Raw genomic sequence first — 22,833 nt, 5'->3', positions numbered from 1 at the left:
TTGTATAAACGAGATTTAGGCAGCTTGGCGTCTGGGATGAGATTAATAGGGCAATCGTACTCCCTGTGCGGGGGCAAATCCTGAACTCCACTCTCAGAGAAGACATCCGAAAATTCAGAGAGAAAAGATGGTACAGTCTTAGTAGCAACCTCAGAAACAGATGTCATGAGGCAATTCTCTCTGCAAAAGTCACTCCAACCATTTATTTGCCTCGCTTGCCAATCAATGGTGGGGTTATGCTTAGTGAGCCTGGGCAGCCCCAACACCAGAGGGGTAGGTAAACCGCTAAGAACGAAACATGACACATCCTCAACATGAGCATCACTCACAATTAAACGGATATTGTGAACTATGCCCTTTAATGATTTTTGAGAAAGTGGAGCGGAATCGATAGCAAAAACAGGAATATCCTTTCCCAAAGTGCGCACCTGGAAACCATGAGTTATCGCAAATTGATTATCAATGAGATTGACCGCTGCTCCACTATCCACAAAAATCTCACAAAAAATGTTCTTGCTCTCTAGCGCCACCCTAGCCGGCAGGACAAAACGGGAACTACAAGCAAATGGAAAACCTTCAATTTCCGCCTCAACCCTGCCAATAGTAACAGACGGAACATTTTTAAAAGATTTTTTCCTGTTTGTTTCTTTATTACTCCCAGAAAACTGCCTGAATCTCCTAGAGGGACAAATATTTGCCAAATGATTTATACCTCCACAACAAAAACAAACCCTCCCATGCGAGCTGAATCTTCTATTGTAAGAAGCAATCAACCCCAGCTGCATGGACTCCTGCTCAGAAGGGGCTGACGGCGACTGAGACCCCTGCGCACAGAATGGGACCACTGCACTGTCCTGGGACTGAGTATGACAGGAAGGGGACATCTCTCCTCTCTCTCTAAGACGCCTGTCAATACGAACGGCCTGAGACATAGCAGAGTCCAAAGAAATAGGCCTCTCATGAAAGGCAAATGCATCTTTCAATCCCTCTGAAAGACCATGGCAAAATTGACTTCGGAGCGCAGCATCATTCCAACCAGTATCAACTGCCCATCTCCGAAATTCTGAACAGTATATTTCTGCGGATTGTTTACCCTGGCATAATAGACGTAGTTTAGACTCAGCCAGAGCAATACGATCCGGATCATCATATATCTGACCCAGGGCTAAAAAGAATTCATCCACTGAACGGAGAGGCCGTGCCCCCTCCGGCAGCGAAAAGGCCCAGGACTGAGCGTTACCTCTGAGCAGCGATATAATGATCCCCACCCTCCGTTCCTCATCACCAGAGGAGTGGGGAAGAAGGCGAAAATGGAGTTTGCAAGCCTCTCTAAAACGCACAAAATTCTCACTACCCCCGGAGAACGTATCCGGGAGCAAGATCTTAGGCTCAGAACAAACTCCATGAACGCAAGCTGAACCGGTCACTTGAAGCTGAGAAAAAGTCTTACGGAGATCAGCTACCTCCAATGAAAGACCCTGGAAGCGTTCAGCCAAAAGTGAAACCGGATCCATGCTTGAGACGGTTATGGCGGCTTATAATGTCACGGACGGTGTACAGGAAACAAGGCAAAGCAACATGCATATATGACTCACTGGATCCAAAGCTAAGGAACCAAGGGGAGACCCCTGCACAAGAGCTGGCACTTTCCCTGGCTGCTCAGCCTATGCAAAGATCCTAATGGTGGAGGTTTGCATATCCACGAACCTTGACTATAAAGCCCTGAGCACCCTACAATAGTGAGGGGACACGACCACCGGCTCCCTACACCAGAGACGGAGGGAGTCAGGGTCACCTGGGATCCAGCAAACAGAAAATAACAGATAAAGGTACAACACTTAGCTTTGAAGCAAACAGGAGAACAAAGTCAGCATGCACACACACTCCAGGAAGTAGTATGAGCCACCCAGAAAAGCATTCTGGGGGGGAATTTAAAGGGAAGCAATTAGTCCAACACATGACAGCTGAGAGAGGCTAACGAGAGGAGGAACTGAATACCACAACACAGAAACTCAAGGAGGAGGTTCTGAAAAGCCTCTGTCAGAGCTTCTCAGCTGTCTGGTTGTGACAGGTAGGCAGCCTGTAGCTTAAAAACCCTCTACCTAATGCAAACGTGACTAAAACCTGATAAACGGAAGTTATCTTCCTTTGTTAATAGTCTATAGTTCAGTAATCCAGCAACCCAAGGACGGTCTCCCTTATGGCAGGCAAACTCTCTGCAGAGGCTTCAGCAGATACAGCAATTATTGCCTAAGTCATCGGAAGGGTTCCTAGTAGGGATATTACAGTTACAGATCAATAAGTCCTAGGTGTGAACTACAGTACATGGTCTGAAGCAGCTTCACTCTCTGGGACAAGGCCCAGAGGACAGAGCCAAGCCTGGCTCCTCTCCTCCTAACTCCTAAACTCCCATTTCTAATCTCCTGTATCTTCCTGTGTACTAACCATATATGTACGGTGTGAGGGTGACACCTAGTGTTGGATGTGTGTAGTGCATCCACCAGCCTGTAATAGGAACTTAGCAGCTGTGACAAAGGAAAAATACATTTAACAGTGAAAAATGACATAGAATGGCATATAAACATTTGGAGTGGCCCTTACACACATATGTGGGACACTATACACTAAGTATTGTTGTGACATCCCAGCACTATGTCTGTAGCATGTATGTATGGACAGCAGAACCTATCAGCTACACTATATCAGGATATAACCTACACTGACTATCTCCCACTAACTATCTGTATTATATATATATAAGCTATATAACTATCTAATGTAATGACACAGCAAAGCACAGAGCACAGCAATGACACTGCTCTCTCTCTCATAAATGCAAAAAATGCAGAAAATGGCTGCTGGGGAGGTTCTTATATAGTAAGGGGTAGGCAGATTTCCTATTGGTTGCTAGGGATGTTGCTAAGCTCAGACACAGACATTGCAGCCTTCTCATTGGCCCACAAGCAAGAAGCAGGGAGGGATCATGGGTTCAGATGAAAAAAAATCTAGAATATTCGAAAATACGAATATATATCACTATATTCTAAATATTTGCGAATTCTCGAAGTGCCGATATTCGCCAATAATTTTTGCGATTTGAAAATTCGCGCCCAGCACTACTCTTGAATTCTTTTAGTGAACTCACCATCACCACCTCCTCAGGCAGAGAGTTCCATAGTCTCACTGCTCTTACCGTAAAGAATCCTCTTCCTGATAATTGTCCCATGTAAATGTGCCACTAATCACCCGAGCAAACACTCGTTCGTTGGGTGATCGCACTTGAAATCATCATTTACCAGCAGCACACTACAACAATAAATCTTTATGGGGATGAGTGATCACAGTAGTGATCACTCAAGCCTACACAGAGGAGATGATTGATGCGTGTAAATGTAGCTCTCACCTTCACTGATGGTCAGGCAATCATTGGGAACTTTTGAGCAATTATGGGTAATTGCTTGTGTCTCATCCTTCATAAATGGGGCTTTAGACAGGACACTGCAAGACGTTGCGTCTAAGTATACAGGCTCTTCCAATAGGAGGAGCTATGTACTACCACCCTTATTAAGCCCATGTCATTCGTTCACCGGTTGTCTTTTCTTGGACCACTTTTGTTAGGTTCTAACCACTGCATACAGGGAACACCCCACAAGACCTGCCATTTTGGATCTGCCCCGGTTTTTTAGCCCTTATAATTTGTCTCTTATCAAAGTCATCGAGATCCTTACACTTGCCCATTTTTCCTGCTTTACCACCCATCAGCTCCACTGTAGGGTCTTCAGCCACCCAAAACAGCTGATCAGCAGGGGTGCCTGGTTTAGGATGACCAATGATTTGATATTGATGACTAGAGATGAGTGAACTTTTGTAAAATTTGATTTGGAAGCTTTACAAAAAAAATCTGCTTCATGACAAATTATTTAGTCACAAAGCGTATTTATTTGTAAGTTGGGGATTGTTCCGCTTCCCGTCATTGTACGTCTTAGATTCCTAGCTGAGTGCGGCATCTGACAGCAAGATTACAATGCAAAATTTTTAAAATTATAATAATAATTACTTACCTGATCCATTTGCTTGCGACGTGTGCCTCCATCTTGCTTGAAGGTCTGGTGCGAAATATCGCGCAGCCCAAGATTGCTACCGACGAAATTCGGCTTTTCGGCAAATCTAATTTGATGACCTATCATAGGTTTTGGTTGACTGGTATATCTACTTCTGTGGCGTACTTTCTTGCCCTTTAGCCCTCTTTCACACTGGCATCATGTTTTTTGCCCGGATAAGATGCAGGTTCGTTGCGAGAAAATGCACAATTTTTCCGCGCGAGTGCAAAACATTGTAATGCGTTTTGCACGCGCGTGAGAAAAATCGGTATATTTGGTACCCAAACCCGGACTTCTTCACAGAAGTTCGGATTTGGGTTAGGTGTTCTGTAGATTGTATTATTTTTCCTTATAACGTGGTTATAAGGGAAAAATAATAGCATTCTTAATACAGAATGCATAGTACAATAGGGCTGGAGGGGTAAAAAAATATTTAACTCACCTAATCCATTTGATCGCGCAGCCGGCATCTCTTATGTCTTCTTTTTTACCGTGCACAGGAATAGGACCTTTGATGACGTCACTGTGCTCATCACATGGTCCAATCACATGGTTCATCACCATGGTGAGGGACCATGTGATTGGATCATGTGATGTGACGTCACCACAGGCCCTTAGCCGGCAGCTCAACATTACAGAAGAAGACAGAGATCCGCAACTACGCGATCAAGTGGACTCGGTGAGTTAATTTTTTTTTTAACCCCTCCATCACTATTTTACTTTGCATTCTGTATTCAGAATGCTATTATTTTCCCTTAAAATATAAGCCCGCGTTGCGTGAAAAATGCAGAATATAGAGCTTGCTGCGATTTTCACGCAACGCACAAGTGATGCGTGAAAATCACAGCTCATGTGCACAGCCCCATAGAAATAAATCCGTCAGGATTCAGTGCGGGTGCAATGCGTTCAACTCGCGCATTGCACCCGCGCAGAAAACTCGCCCGTCTGAAAGGGGCCTTACTGTTTTTTTAACAGACGGAACTAGGTAGGTTTCAGATTCCAGATTCTCTTTGGCTGTCAGAACAATGGTCACTAGGTTTTCCCAAGTCATTTTACTGAGATTTTTTCTATTAGCATTGTCCTTTTGTTGTTTTTAGAGGCTAATGGCCTTTACATGCAGGTATTTACGCTGCACCTCATCAGACCAGCACTAGACAAAAGGTCATTCGTGTTACCTAAAATAAGACAAAAATCTAATACAAATTAAAACAATGTATTGTATTTCTCTCCACTTACATCTGTCAGAAACAATTTCTTTTTTTTAACTCGTTAACAAGGCTTTGGAGGATGCACCACTGCTGTTGGAAAACTCATTAGCTGGCATGTTGATATAGGAACACTTCAGGCAATTGGATTGATTCCTCTTTCTTATTTTGTCCAAATATTAAGCAAATCATCCATCATTCCCCCAACTACAAACACAAGGCTGTTTCTCGCGCATTAAATTGGCATTGTTATAGCGAGAACGCAACCATGTCACTATATATAGCGGCATTCTTTGCATTACTGTCTTGTTAGCTGTTCTTTATACTTTTGCCAGTGTAATGTATTTTACAATATACTTTATAATTAATTTAATTAATGAAATAGTAATAGTCTATGTATCATCCTTTATGGCCAAAAACATTTTTCTACACAGCATCCAAATTATACTACAGAAAAAAGGCCATTAAGGGCTTTTCCAGGAGTAGAATAGGTTATCAATATCTGATCAACGGTGGTCAAACACCCAGCACTATCAGGTTAGCTATCTGAAGAGGACGTTGATAGCTGTGGCCTCCTCATAGCATAGCAAGCATAGCGCCGTACATTGTTTAGTGGCTGTGCTTGAAATTGCAGCACAGGAACATTCACATAGACCATGTGACCTATGAACATGATGTCCTACGAAGAGGCCACAGCTAATACCAGAGTGCCATAGCCTCTTCAAAGAGCTGATGCCAGGAATCTGACCCTCACTGATCAGATATTGATGACCTTCATCCATATTCTTCTCCTGGACAAACACCTTTACTAATACCTCCTTAGATTTTCCATATTTCACTGCCATACAATGCACACATTGTACTTCCAAATTGTACAGTACTTAAATAATACCTCTGTAAGTATAAAAGCACCAAACATTTCCCAGCTATTACTGCCAAATATCACCTAAAAAAAATACCTGTACACTCTACCAACATAAAGCCACCAAATAGTGGCCAGATAAACTGCCAAGTAGTACCTGAATAATACTTTCATAAAGTTCTTGTATTAGACTGCTATATAGTACAACAATTATATCTTGTCTTGACAAGGCATGCATGAGCTAGTTAAAGTATTAGGGCAATTCCTCCCCTTCAGTCTGGAATAGGTTGTCTACTATGTAATTATGTTATGCAGAGTGGACATCTTCATTGTAGAAGTGATCATGGTGGTCTGGTAAATATATAACAATGCATGTCAAAACTGAGGAGGCAGTCTAATCCAGAAGACCTCCTCTATTTCCTTCACCCAGGGAGAAGGTTTATTTTTGTGCTGTAGCACTACAGATATATCATTCCTTGCCTTCCCCTGCTTCCATTCTTTACCATGTCCAGCATAAAGGGGTTGTCTCATTAACCCCTCCCTCTGCCTTCCGATCGGAGCCCCCGCAGTGAAATCGTGGGTCTCCGATTGGTTACCATGGCAGCCTGGACGCTTCTGAAGCTTCCCGTGGCTGCCGTGGTAACCTCCCTGCTGTGCTGTGCATGAAGCACAACTCAGCAAGGAGTGTGTCAAAATCCTATTCAACCTATTAGATCTATATTAGGGTTTATAGGACGAGGGATCAAAAGATCCCAGGTTCAAACCCCTAAGGGGGTAAAAAATTATAAAAGTTAAAAGAAAAATCATTATTAAGTCTAAATCACCCCCCTTTCCCAATTTTACATATAAAAATATATTAATAATAAAAAAAGAACATATCAGGTATCACCGAGTCCAAAAATCTCTGAACTATTAAAATAATAAAAAAAAAATTCCTGTGTGGTAAGCGCTGTAATGGAAAAAAAATGAAAACGACAAAATTTTTCATTTTTTTGTCACCTTTTCCCCCCGCAAACAAAATTGAATGACCAGTCCAGCTCTGTGGATGGAAATATAAAGAAGTTATGGCTGTCAGAAAATGGTGATGCATAGAAAAAGTTTGGTATTGCGGTATTCGTATTTAACCACAGAATAAGGACATCATGTCATTTTTAGAATACAGGAAGCGCTGTAATGTCAAAACCTCAAAAACCATGGCAGAATTTTTATTTATTTTTTTCATTTTAACCTCACAAAGAATTTATAAAAAATAAATAAATACAACTTATCCTGCAGTAAGCCATCATATGGCTATATGAATGGAAATCTTAAAAAATGATGCCTGGACTAACCTCAAAATTGGAAGCAAAAAACAAAAATGCAAAGGGGCCCTGTACTTAAAGGGGTTGTCTGCCTTCAGTGAGTTGCATTTATCATATAGAGAAAGTTAATACAAGGCACTTACTAATATATTGTTATTATCCATATTGCTTCTTTTGCTGTCTGGAATAATTTTTCCTTTACATTATACATTGCTCGTTTCCATGGTTACAGACCACCCTGCAATCCATCAGTGGTGGTGGTGCTTGCACACTATAGGAAAAAGCGTCAGCCTCTCTGGTGGCCGGGACCATGGGAGCGCACATAGGCTGGTGCTTTTTGCTATATTTTGCAAACACGACCACCACTGATGGATTGCAGGGTGGTCTGTAACCATGGAAACGAGCAGTGTATAATGTGATAGAAAATTGAATCCAGCCAGCAAAGGAAGCAATATGGATAATAACAATACATTAGTAAGTGCCTTGTATAAACTTTCTCTGCATGATAAATGTGTGAGACAGCTCTTTTAAGAGTTTAAATAAAACCATGGTTAAGCAATATTCTGTTGGAAGATATTTATGCTGTATGTGCCTTTATTTGGCCACCTAGTGGTTTTGATTAGTGTTGAGCGAATCAGAGTATCCGAAGTTGACTTCCATCCACATTTCAGAAAAATTTGATTAGCTATGCAGCCAAATTTCCTTGCGCTTTTTATGGAAACAAATCGATTTATCCTAAAATGGTGGCTGAAAATTAAAAAAATATGCTCACTTCATGCCCTAGCTTGCGGAGAGGCTGTCCGCTCCAGTCTTGACTGACAAAAACCTGCCAAATCTAGTTTTTCACTTCGCTCATCTCCAGTAATGATATGAATTGCAGCCTGGAAGAAGTTTTGAGATCATATTGGGATATTGTATTCAATTTGCATTAGAAGAAACTGGGGTCTTTAACAAAATTCCTGGAGTGTTCAGGTTGGACACCTGAAGAAGGCAACACGGCTTTTTAGCCCCCTCTCCCCTGCACTCTTCCTCCGAGCTACAAGTGGACCTACAAGAGGTACCACCTTAGGCCATCCCTGCTTACCATAGGCCAGGGATGGCCAACCTGAGGCTCTCCAGCAAAACTACAACTCCCAGCATGCCCAGACTGCCTACAGGTATCAGCCTACAGCAAAGCGTGGTGGGAGTTGTAGTTTTACAACAGCCGGAGAGCCACAGGTTGGCCAGCCCTGCCATAGGCTTACAGCATAGATTGGCCATTTCCTTGGAATGGCTGGAGGGACGTCTTGGGAAAATGGGGATGTACCGACAATCCTATCTACCCTGGCCAGGCTAGGACAGCAGCCGAGAGGATGGAAAGTCTATCCGTCAGTTTGCATTGCTTGGGTCATACTGTACTATACTACGCATATATGTTATATGGTGACTTAGCTTTACATTTTCTTTACATTGCTCGTTTATCGCACGCCTCAGATATTGGGCATCAGCTCAGACTTGGCGTTGAATCCTTAACAGCAGCTATCTCACTAATCCCTCTGTTGTCCCTATCGTCACCCTTCAGCTCATAGATGTCTGCGGATCCACTTTAACAAACCGATGTCTAAAATGAAACCTAATAATAGAATTGAGTCTTTGTCGCCATACGTCCACCACAACACAGGAACCAATATCTGCAGAACAGCTGGGAGAAATCTGTTTTCTTTTTTACAGTTCAATAATTGGTAAGTTCTCGGCACCTCATTTATGCAATTGAAAACATTAGAAAACAGATGGGCATTACATGGCTGATAGCTCGTCTATTGAGCACATGCTACGGAGAAACAAAGAAGCAGATTTCAATCTTCTTCTTTTTTTTTTTTGTATCAAACACCTTGTCACATCCTCCGAACAGGAATTCACTCTGCATAATAAAAAATGCATTATAGGCTTATATGCGTCAGATTAAAGAACAGTAAGTGTTATGTTTGTAACACTTTATGATAAATCTTCCGGGTATAATTCACCTCCTGCTCCGTCAAATGAAAGTTCCTGGATAAATATTGCATATCGTGTGATGTTATACGTTGGCATGTTACTACTTTCTGTTCTTGCCCATGAACGTTAGTAAAAGTCACACACCTAAAGGTTGCTAAAGTTTAGGCACCCTGGGGTAAATTACATTTTTCTAAATTAAATCAGTTAAAGGGGCATTACTGTAATATACTCTGACGTCCTTTTTTTAGGATAGGTCTTCAACAGGTGATCTGGGTGGTCTGTCACCCAAAGCAAATTTCAACTTTAAGTGGACCTGAAAAAAAAAATAATATAATTTAAAGAGGCCCAATGTTGTAGGTGGGTCCAAATGGAGCAACACAAGTAGTCAAGGACAATAGAAGTAGACTGTCCGTTAATAATGTAGTGGAACACACAATACCACCCCAGCAGAAGCAAATACCACAGTTCTGCACATAATACTGTCACCATCACCTCAGTGTTCAACTGTATCAGCATCCTGAGGTCAGTGCTACAGTTGGATTCAGGAGAGCACCTGCCACCGTTGACCAAGTGCATAAGTACTTGATGCTCCTAGTATTAATTAATGCTGAGAACATAAGACTGTTATGTCACTCTCCATCGGCCGTGAGAAGGGCTTGGATGGCCCCACTGGGAGATCTGCCTGTATGGCCAGTCAACCCCTGTTGGCACTCATGACCCTCAATGATCAGGAGAGTAAAGAGGCACTAGTATTCAAATGCTAGTTTATAACATGACTTGGTACGGCATATGCAAAAGACTGGACACCATTTTCATAATGATTTAATTGGACAGCAACATTCCTGTTTGAGATCCACTGATGGGCAACTAATTGCAGTGGGTCTCACAACTGAAACCCCTGGGGTAAATGGGGGCGAGGGAAGCAAAGTGTGGTATAATGCATGTGAACGGGCAACCATCGTTTTTCATGGCTATGCTGAATCCTTCTTTTCTTAAAGGGGTTCCGCAGTTTGTTTAAACTGATGATCTATCCTCTGGATAGATCATCAGCATCTGACCGGCGGTGGTCCGACACCCAGGACCCCCGCCGATCAGCTGTTTGAGAAGGCAGCAGTGCCCCAGCAGCGCCTACGGCCTTCTCACTGTTTACCACTGGCCCAGTGACGTCACGACTAGTATCAACTGGCCTGGGCGCGGCTAAGCTCCGTTCACTTGACTGGAGGATAGATCGTCAGTTTAAAAAACTGCAGAACCCCTTTAATGTTTTTCTGCCCTGGCTAATAGAAGAGGATCCTGAGCATGGAGTGTTTCTACACAAATCATTTTTGTTTTCACATAAATTAGTACTACATGTGTATGCATCAAAATTGTAATATATCTTATTTGGGGAAAGTGGCATCTTTATCAACTTCTTGCACCCCATAGTTTCCTTTGCATCAGGAACTTACCTAACCGGGATCCAATGCACGGCTATTTATGAGGTTTTCTATGCCACCCAACCAATCCCTGGCTGGTCAACCTAGTTGTGAGCCTGGATGCTGGGATAATTAGGTTCTTGGCTCGATGTCCAATCCCAGAACCAGACAGGAGATTTAGGTTTGGTGTTGACTTTCTGTGCCTGTCATTTTGTTTCCTGGCTCCTGGTTGGAACTCTTTGTTCAGTCAGCTTTTCATTCCTGTTATCCATTCCTGTGCACTGACCTTGGCTTATTTCTTGATCTACCCCTTTTCTACTGATTTGGCTTCCATTAACTCACTTGGCTTCAACTCCTCAGCTTGTTTCTAGATTAACTCTGTGTCTACTAATTTAATTCCAACTGTCTCTCCTGGCTTTGACTCTGGCTTGTACATCTCTCCTGTTACTACTTTGCAGTGGACATATTTTGCAGTGGCATAACTAGAACTGACTGTGCCACCTCTTCACAGCAAGTTCTTCACAACCCTCTCCTCCTGTGCAACCCCATCTCCTGCAGCTGGTCAAGATAGCTCTCCCTGACTAGGCCTGGCAGCCACTCCATCCATGTCCTACACATACAGTATATATTGTCTGTCATGTCACAATATATAATGTCATTGTACAATACTGTTGAGGGGTTCTTCTCAGTTCCATCCCAAATGCAGCCAGCAACTGATAGAAGCTGTGACAGTTACAGAAAGATAGCTGCAGCATAAAGGACACCTCCCAAAGAAAGGATATACAGGTCCTTCTAAAAAAAATAGCATATTGTGATAAAGTTCATTATTTTCTGCAATGTACTGATAAACATTAGACTTTCATATATTTTAGATTCATTACACACAACTGAAGTAGTTCAAGCCTTTTATTGTTTTAATATTGATGATTTTGGCATACAGCTCATGAAAACCCCAAATTCCTATCTAAAAAAATTAGCATATTTCATCCGACCAATAAAAGAAAAGTGTTTTTAATACAAAAAAAGTCAACCTTCAAATAATTATGTTCAGTTATGCACTCAATACTTGGTCGGGAATCCTTTTGCAGAAATGACTGCTTCAATGCGGCGTGGCATGGAGGCCATCAGCCTGTGGCACTGCTGAGGTGTTATGGAGGCCCAGGAGGCTTCAATGCGGCGTGGCATGGAGGCAATCAGCCTGTGGCACTGCTGAGGTGTTATGGAGGCTCAGGATGCTTCGATAGCGGCCTTAAGCTCATCCAGAGTGTTGGGTCTTGCGTCTCTCAACTTTCTCTTCCCAATATCCCACAGATTCTCTATGGGGTTCAGGTCAGGAGAGTTGGCAGGCCAATTGAGCACAGTAATACCATGGTCAGTAAACCATTTACCAGTGGTTTTGGCACTGTGAGCAGGTGCCAGGTCGTGCTGAAAAATAAAATCTTCATCTCCATAAAGCTTTTCAGATGGAAGCATGAAGTGCTCCAAAATAGCTAGCTGCATTGACCCTGCCCTTGATAAAACACAGTGGACCAACACCAGCAGCTGACATGGCACCCCAGACCATCACTGACTGTGGGTACTTGACACTGGACTTCAGGCATTTTGGCATTTCTCTCCCCCCAGTCTTCCTCCAGACTCTGGCACCTTGATTTCCGAATGACATGCAAAATTTGCTTTCATCCGAAAAAAGTACTTTGGACCACTGAGCAACAGTCTAGTGCTGCTTCTCTGTAGCCCAGGTCAGGCGCTTCTGCCGCTGTTTCTGGGGAATGCGGCACCTGTAGCCCATTTCCTGCACACGCCTGTACACAGTGGCTCTGGATGTTTCTACTCCAGACTCAGTCCACTGCTTCCGCAGGTCCCCCAAGATCTGGAATCGGTCCTTCTCCACAATCTTCCTCAGGGTCCGGTCACCTCTTCTCGTTGTGCAGCGTTTTCTGCCACACTTTTTCCTTCCCACAGACTTCCCACTGAGGTGCCTTGATACAGCACTCTGGGAACAGCCTATTCGTTCAGAAATTTCTTTCTGTGTCTTACCCTCTTGCTTGAGGGTGTCAATGATGGCCTTCTGGACAGCAGTCAGGTCGGCAGTCTTACCCATGATTGCGGTTTTGAGTAATGAACCAGGCTGGGAGTTTTTAAAAGCCTCAGGAATCTTTTGCAGGTGTTTAGAGTTAATTAGTTGATTCAGATGATTAGGTTAATAGCTCGTTTAGAGAACCTTTTCATGATATGCAAATTTTTTGAGATAGGAATTTTGGGTTTTCATGAGCTGTATGCCAAAATCATCAATATTAAAACAATAAAAGGCTTGAACTACTTCAGTTGTGTGTAATCTAAAATATATGAAAGTCTAATGTTTATCAGTACATTACAGAAAATAATGAACTTTATCACAATATGCTAATTTTTTTAGAAGGACCTGTATCTTCTGAGAAAGAAAACATCCTGAGCTGAGAGAAATACTGAAGAAAAGACACAACCCCTGAGCTGTGACAAAGAGAGATGCTGCAGAAAGGACACACCACCTGAAGTGTGATAGGGTGAGAGCTGCATCAGAAAGGATACACCCCCTGAGAAAGGATAGGCCCCCTGAGCTGTAATAAGAAAGCTTTAGCAGAAAGGTGATGCCACTGAGAAAGGATACACCCCCAAGTTGTGACTGGGAGAAAACTGTAGCAGAAAGGACCCCCCACACCATAAAGAGCTCCCAGTCTGAAGGAAAATCTTGCAGAACAATTAGGAGCAATGAATGTGGAGATCTCTGGATCCATGTGAGGTACATGGCTGGTTCTAGCTTTGTTAGAAATAGATTGTCATGTACTATATGATGTCTGATTTTGATTTTTTTACGTTAATCATGGAATAACCCCTTCAAGGACTTTCATTAGGGACATCAATTGGTTAAGACTTCTCTTTAATGATGCAAACTTAATACATTATTGTGACTTTGTAGCAAAATACTTGACAGAGTGCAATAGACAACACAGCCACTGGGTGGCCACATGGAGACACATGTAGCATAAACAATTCCAAACAGAGTATCATAAAATTATGTTTTTGTTTTTATTTTTTGAAAGGGCCTAGGGACTACTTGATTCTCCAAGCACGCTCCATACTTGAGCGTTTTTATCAGTATATCTGCCCTTTAAGACAGAAGTAATATAAAGTACATATTCTGAGCTTCTGTTTTCCACCAGCGGTGTTATGTTGAGGAGAATTATTGCCTTCATATTAATGATCCAGAATAGCCCGCTAAGTACAAGTTAAAGTTACTGACTAAACAGACTTGCAGTCTCATAAAAGTAAAATAGATTGAAAGTCACAAAACATAAAACAATTGGCAGGTTGCTTTATTCATGTAAAAAGCCAATTGATTTCCAGGGCAGCCAGGAAATGTGAAATTCTCTTCAGATCCTACTAAAGAAGTGTGAAAAAAAGGAAAAAACAATATATAGCTCCTCGCGCCGAGGGTTTTAACACCAAAATAAAGGTGGCTCAGTGTCCGATAAAGCTGCAATTGCTCTTCACAGTCATTTCAATGAAGCGGTAATGTTTTATGTCAAGTATATTTAAAGCTTCCTTAACTGTTTACTATCCTGGAGTGCGTTGCTGCTTTATACTTAAGACTTATTGAGATGAAGCAAGGAGAGAACCCTAAACTTTAGGCTTTTGTTTAATGATATCATAGCACAGGACATGGTATTTTGGGATCTTTTTGGAAAAACATATTTTATAGAATTCAAAAATGTTGCAATCCTTGTAGGTCAAAAAGGTTGTTCACTGTGAAAACCACAACAAATGCAACCAAAAATGGTATCATCTAATCAAACATGGTTATAATACTTCTAGGAGAAAGAAAATACGCCAATGACCATAACGTATTATGGAAGTATTTATTTCTAGAGGCACCCTGCTAGAAGATAATACATATGTAATATAAGCTGCATATGGTAGCACACAGACTGCCTATGGATCCATAATACACAGCCATAGATCTCTGTGCACATAGCTTTGTAGGTGCTATAGGGGGGGGGGGGTTCACAAACAAAATAATGCAAGAGAGATTGGTTTCAGGGGTATATCAAGAGAGTCACCTCAGTCTTGGTGCCTGAGAGACACCAAAAGCCCCTCCACCAAATTTAGAGGTCTGTTACATATTTTACTGGGGTACAGAAACTTCAGGTTATATTTCTGATCGATTCCTAAAGCTTCTCTTATGGTTTAAATAAATACAATGTCAATCAAACCCACAGATTTTGCTGGGAGCTGGAATATCTTATCTATATGGAGTGGGGGGAGGTGTTGACATCATATGGGGGGAATGAATGACCCATCCTTTCTATTGTTAACTGAATTGACTGTCTATATGTATGTGCATACACGTAGCTACTGAAAGTTTATGGGCATCTTAAAGGGTTCCTTCCATCAAGAAGCAATAAAAATAAATAAATAATATATATATATATATATATATATATATATATATATATATATCATTTTTAGCTTTTAGTACTATAGTTTTGAAAATTAAATACAAATATTGTTCGTCCTAAGCAGTCAAGAAAATGATAAGACCCCCTATGTGCTGTAGATTGGTAATACATAGTTGCTGTGAGGGGAAAATGCTATCTGAAGAGTAATCCTCATCATGACTGTAGGTGTATATTTTGGACATCATAAACAAGGTAGTGGCCACAGCACTCGTCCAGATGGGTTTTAGGGGTGCACGTCTCACAGGTGATCTCCCTCAACCTGGGGATCTTGATATATATTTTTGAATGTATTGGAGACAGCATGCCAAGTATTTTTTTTTTAATTGCTTATTTAATTTATTCATTTCAACACCAGTGGTACATAGTCTACATCAGTGAAACGTTTCGGGCCCTTATGTGGGTTCCCTTCTTCAGGCTGCAATGGTGTCTGGCCACCAGTATGACAGCTCTATTGTTCTCTGGATAGGCCTCAATAAAGATGTCCACAGAAGAGCATTGAACTTATCAGTGTAATGTGTGATGCTTGGCTCAGCTATTTTTAGCATAGAAATGAATAGACAGCAGCCACGCATGGGTCTCCACTCACTTCAGGGGTTCCATTATGGAGATAGGTGTGACCTACACCTTTCTGACATTGGTGGCATATCCTACCGTTATGTCACTAGCGTCTAAGAAGGGGCAACCTTTATAAACAATAGGCAAAGGATACTTGTTACTGGGTGGCATTATCAGTGCAGGCCAATCATCAAGGGAACCCAAAACAGCCATGACTGTGAGCAGGAAGCTGGTGGCCCTATATGCGGTAGTGGCAAGGGATAGGTATGAGTTGGGTTACAGCATATAGTTCAAAAATTTGCTTTGCAGGAGTCAAACATTCTCATTATGGGGTTAGTTCTCTTTAGAGATAGAAGAGAACATCTGGCACGGTGCTGTAGGATTACTGTTGGAAATTTTTTCAAAGTATGACATCTGAGACTTCACCTAGAAACACTGTGACTCTTGCTACCACTGTCACCAACATTGAAGCTAAGGCAACAATATTAACACAATTAGGGTTCATTAATTAGTCTTTATTAACACTTAATGAATGTTCTTCATTAAAGGTTCTTTTTTATTAACATATCCAGAGCATCTCATTTTCTGCACCTCCCCTGATTTCTAATGCTAATCTTTCGATGCTATGTTAATCATTTTAGCATATCCAGTACAGATGGTGTTACTATGAAAATGGTGTTAAAGAAACATCCCCATCTGGTTTTGTTTTCTAATCAATCACAACAAATGCCTTTTGCCTTAATGGAAGAGTTTTGTCTTCCTTTAACCCTATGAGCTGGTTTATATTTTACATCTGCATTAGCTAATTGCTGTCCAGGGACCCAAGAACTTTTGAGACAGGAAGTTGTTGAAGTTTTGTAGTTTCGAGTATGCATATTAATGAGCCTAATGGATCTGATCTCGGAATACGTTAATAAGAGTGGATGGCTTGAAGGTTTTAGCAGATAATTATGCCAAAATTGCACTATAAATATCTTCTGAAATACTTGTCGCAGGGCAATAAGGCGTCTTAAGACTGCCACAGTGGATCCATAGCTGGAATTTCTATCTTACTGTAGCGTGGACAGGGTTTAGAATCCCAATTGTTGACCCTATGTTCTCCCTATAGGTTATAACAGCTAGTTTTTCTAGACTCTTGACTTGAGATGAGCAAATTTACCAAAATTTGCATCCGGTCCAATTACTTCAAATCCTACTTTTAACTAGCACATTCATATTCATAGTCACAGGTGCATATCCATAAAGCAAACATGATTGATAAAAAAAATGGCTGCACAAGTTTACACATACAAACAATAGAGCTAAAAAATGGGGATCATTCTAAATTAAAGTGGTATTATACCTACTATAAATAGAAAAATGGAAGCTCTTAGCGCACATTTTGATCAAACTTGTGTCGGTCCCATCTATCAGGCGTCAAGGTGGCTTCTGCATATGGGTACCTAACACTAATATACCGCCTCTCTTAGACTAATCTAAGCCTACATTTTCAGGGCAGTGTAGGAACCAGCTACATTTGTACTCTGCTCCGAAGGCCCAGGCAGATGGGCGTTGCTCAGTCTAAAAGAGGTGCTACCCTCAATATATACTACAAGAAATTTAGACTAGCACATTTATATTCATAGTGGGTATATTAGTGGGTATATTAGTGGGTATATTAGTGTTAGGTACCCATCTGCGGAAGCCACCTTGACGCCTGGTAGATGGGCCCGACAAAAGTTTCATCAAACTGTGCGCTTTCATTTTTCCATTTATAGTAGGTATAATACCACTTTAATTTAGAATGATCCACATTTCTCAGCTCTATTGTTTGTATGTGTAAAGTTGTGCGGCCATTTTTTTATCAATTACTTCAAATCGGCTGTCAGATTCTATTCTGTCTAAATAAATTCAGTACAAATTGAAAATTCTAAAAGTTGCGTGTGAAACTCTGAGGTGTCCTAGGACTGTATCCTTTCCCTTCAAGCTCTTTAATGCCAAGAAAGCATTAGTAATGTCAAAATCACGGCTACTTATATGGCTATGGGTAAACGGATGGTAGCTGGTGGTAAAATAAACAATAAGCCAATAATTATCCCTTTTTGGTGGCAGATGCCTTTTTCTCTGATCTCTGAAATGGAGGCCACCATTCTGAGCGATTCATACTGGCTGAATCTCAAAAGTTTTGGATTCACTGAAATCCAAATCTTTTGGGAAATTTGTAATAAATCCAATTCATGCTGAATTGATTCACTCATCTCTACTCTTGACCAAGTTTCTATATTTATTTCAATAAGAAGAATAGCCTAAGGCTAAGGCTAGTTTCAGATCTGCCATATGTCTATCCTCTGCCGGAACAGCCTGCTTAAGTTCACCATACCGGCCTAGCCGAATAGGGCCGTGCATCTCCAGAACCCTTTATGATTATAATGGTATCTGGCAGGGATTCGGACGGTTTCCAACATGAGTGCCGGGTTTCGGCCAGACAAAAACAGTTGCACGCACCAGTTTTTGTCCAGCTAAAACCTGATGCTTTTGCCAGAAAGCGGCCGGATACCCTAATGGATCCCATTATAGTCACTGGGTTCTTGCAGGGAACAGCAGTATCTGGCTAGGTGTGGAATTAGCCTTAGCTGCCAGAACCTCTGAAAAGAAAAGATCAGGTATATTGACATCTACGTGTCCAATCCTTCTATTCTTAAAACTCTACCATTGTCCACAGGCCCCCCATTGGATTGTGAATCAGTCCCATGGACTAAGGCCTCTTTCACACTTGCGTTGTCCGGATCCGGCGTGTACTCCACTTGCCGGAATTACACGCCGGATCCAGGAAAAACGCAAGTGTACTGAAAGCATTTGAAGACGGATCCGTCTTCAAAATGCTTTCAGTGTTACTATGGCACCCAGGACGCTATTAAAGTCCTGGTTGCCATAGTAGGAGCGGGGGAGCGGTATACTTACCATCCGTGCGGCTCCCGGGGCGCTCCAGAGTGACGTCAGAGCGCCCCATGCGCATGGATGACGTGCCATGCGATCACGTCATCCATGCGCCTGGGGCGCCCTGACGTCACTCTGGAGCGCCCCTGGAGCCGCACAGATGGTAAGTATGCTGCTCCCCCGCTCCCCGCTACACTTTTTCATGGCTGCCGGGACTTTAGCGTCCCGGCAGCCATGGTAACCACTCTAAAAAAGCTAAACGTCGTATCCGGCAATGCGCCGAAACGACGTTTAGCTTATGGCCGGATCCGGATCAATGCCTTTCAATGGGCATTCATTCCGGATCCGGCCTTGCGGCAAGTCTTCAGTTTTTTTGGCCGGAGCAAAAAGCGCAGCATGCTGCGGTATTTTCTCCGGCCAAAAAACGTTCCGTTCCGGAACTGAAGACATCCTGATGCATCCTGAACGGATTTCACTCCATTCAGAATGCATTAGGATAATCCTGATCAGGATTCTTCCGGCATAGAGCCCCGACGACGGAACTCTATGCCGGAAGACAATAACGCAGGTGTGAAAGAGCCCTTATCTAGTTTACTCTACTTTCAGATAATGTGTATGAGGAGCTTATGTTCTCATGGGTCTTTCAATTGTTAGAATCTTGAATGATTGTGATACAATCTTACAGTAAGAAGCATTGTACCCTTAAAAAAAAACCATAATAATGGAGGATTTGTATGGTCTTAATATTGACTTAGAAGATATTCAATGGTCTACAAATCCAACACCTCCTTTAAAATACCCAATCCCTCCTTTGTTGTATTTTCTCCAAGTTCAACATCAAGCCACATAGAAAGTTTGATTCAAACATTCCCTTTTAGAACAAGCTCCATCTAATTTTCAGTTTCTTAAAAATAATTAGAAAATGAATGGTAAATGAGGAATTATTTCAATCTGCAAATACTATGCGCAAATACGTCCAACACTCTTTACTGTTTATAACTTGTGCTCTGAAAACCAGCTGCACTAGTTACAGCCAGATACTACAGAGCCAGAGCGGGCAAGCATAAAATTTATAAACCTGATATCAGTTCTGAACACACTGTATGTAATATACTTCCTCTCACCAGTCCATTATGCTGGTCCAAAATACACAACGCACAAACACTTCCAGTAACAACTTGTTAACTATTCATCCAGTTACTTCCTGCCAACAAAAAATGAAGCATTTTATGTGGCCTTCTACCGAGAGGATTGCCCAACTATTCAAGAACCTTTTTGGTAATTTGTCTGGAGATGTGAAAAATAACAGTAAACCACAATTTTAAACACTCTTTGATATACTCTTTAATTATGTATTCATGTAGGAAAACAAAAACAATAGTTATTTATATTAGTTATGAAGTGCATATGTAGATTGTGACCAATCCAAACGTGTTCAGCCCAACCTTTGACAGCTTAACAGTTATTTTTGTAAAGTCTACCTCTGGTGAAAACTTAACTTCAGTGGTTGTAGATTCTCATGTACAATGCCTTTGTGAAGTTTTTCCCTTCAAAGTTAAGTTAATATACTGCTTATTTCTCTTTTCTTACTCCACAGCAGGAATCTGTTATCATTGTCTGCCATGTTACAGATGGAATAGAGCTGCAACTGGTCATGGTCACTGCCTTTACAAGCATGTTAGGTCAGAATACATTATCCACTCTTGCTCTCTCACATAGGAAAGTCTTGTATCATTGCTGATGCTGCTGTAATCACATGACATTAAGGGCTGGCAAATTCCCCCTGCAGACACACACACATACACAGCTTTAAATTCCTTGTTTGGGTAAGATATGGTATCATCCTTCCTTTAATTCTAAATAACAAACTTGCTACTTACAAACCAAACTGGATGGCCTAAGAAATGTTCTACTAGATCAGTGGAAGTATGTTTTAAAGGGATTTTCTGAGATGTTGATACTGGTGACCTATCCTCAGAATAGGTTATCAGTATCTGATTGGTGGGATTCCAACAACCAGTATCCCACCTATCAGCTGTTTGAGAAGGCACCAGCGCTCCTTGCCTTCTCTTACCTAGCACCACGCCATACATTGTATAGGCAGCTGTGATTGGTTTAGCGCTTGGCCTCATTGAAGTATCAAGGTTGCCAGTAACGAAATATCTTAAATTCTTAAAATCCATTTTGGGGCAGGTTCAACCAAATCGACGGCATCTCTATAAATTCTGATTCAATTAACATTTTTTTGAAAAATTTTGGTTTCATTACTTGACTTTTGATTCTAAAGAATTGATTCACTGTTATGTAGCCCTAATATCAACACACAGTCCATCACTTCTTTCTTTATATATGCTTTATTTGTTACTTGCCAAGTTGTAGCCTTCTGTTGCTGCTGTGGATCAGTGGAAGAAGGCAGCAGTTGGATCCATAATCTTTCACCAAGGAAGATATAAACCTTTACATGGCTCCAACTCTAAAAAGTTAACTTAATGTTAGCAATTAAGCAATCAAGACCACACTACCCATCTCTCATATAGAAGTTTGAGAAAGCAAGTTGGCAGGTAAGTATTGGCCAGTCATATTCCCGGATAGAGGTTTGTGGGGACAAAAGGATAGATGGACATAATTTGGAATTAGAGATGGAGTTCTTTCTCCACATTGTATATACCAGCAACGAATCATTGACTGAATAAAGTATACAAGACAAAAGTTGACAAAACTATCAACAATAGTCCATATAAAGTCACGAATGTCACACTATTGGTCCAGTAACGTGCTAATAATATGCATGGTTCTATCCACATTCTATAATGCGAGTACCTAGACTTTTATTAACCTCAATAACTCTAAAACTATTCGCTTGTGTCACTGCTGGTATTCTGCAAAATCTGGAAGTACACCAAGTCATATAATATAGACAATGATACCACAGAGGATGCTGTAAAATATTTGGAAATAATTTATTCATCCACGCTCCGACAAAGCACTCTGTATACTGTGGTAAAAAAAAAAAAGTTGTTTTCGATGTAATAAATGAGCAGGTGGCTCCGAAAAGCATGTTGACTGAGTATAGTGGATTCACACTGAGGCTAACAACGCTTTTTATTGATAATCTTCCACCATCTGTTCTGTTGATTTATTCATGGTACTGGAAACACAGGTGAGATGAGAGAATGCAAATAGACACACAATCTGAATCAGCCTGTGATTGCGGGAAAGATCAATACTACAGAAACCCTTCAGTGCAATTAGACAACTTTAACCAGATCATTAGCGTCAGCATTCTGATATTTCCACAAGGTGTCTTTCCAGTCTTGATGTACTGGAGAATGGCAACTTGGCAAGTCTTGGACAGTTACGAGATGGTTATTTTAATGATATTTCTTAACGATCTTTAGGTTCTATGTTGTTTCTTGCTAAAGTCAAACAAGGATGAACTGTGAAGAAGCCCTAGACTTGAAGATGGTATGACTATGTTAGGATTTGGCTTGTTTAGCCAAGTACCTACATTTGTTAAAATTAAAGGTAGTTTGCCTTCAAATATAATTAAGGGCATAACAAATTATGAAAGGTGGAAAGGTAGTGGTCTCATCCAGGACCTAGAGCCCCTAAGGTCTCTTTGACCTATGGGAATTCTTCAAAGTGCTTTTCTGAATAGTCAATGAGATGAAAAGTATTGGAATTCTTTTGGAAAAAAAAGTCAGTCATCCTTTATTGGCTTGTAAACCAATTGTTCTGTGTATAAAAAAAATTAAACTAATATATCTGCTTAGTGGTTTTGTAGCGTAATACAAATCTATAGTTCTGAAAAACTGTATATAATTCATTCTAAGATAATTGCCTTGTACATTGACCCTGTATAGTGGTTCAGGTCTTTACTATTTGCCTATGGTTACTCCTTGTTCTCTTCCTTGGGCCTCATTTAGAATATAGTGTCTTCATAATTCTGCAGCTCATAGAGCAGGACATGATTTATTTTAAATTTCTTGAAGCAACCAGTGTGTACCCC

Source organism: Bufo gargarizans, chromosome 3, assembly GCF_014858855.1.
Source record: "Bufo gargarizans isolate SCDJY-AF-19 chromosome 3, ASM1485885v1, whole genome shotgun sequence".
Classification (NCBI taxonomy): domain Eukaryota; kingdom Metazoa; phylum Chordata; class Amphibia; order Anura; family Bufonidae; genus Bufo; species Bufo gargarizans.
This window is presented reverse-complemented; position numbering follows the sequence as displayed.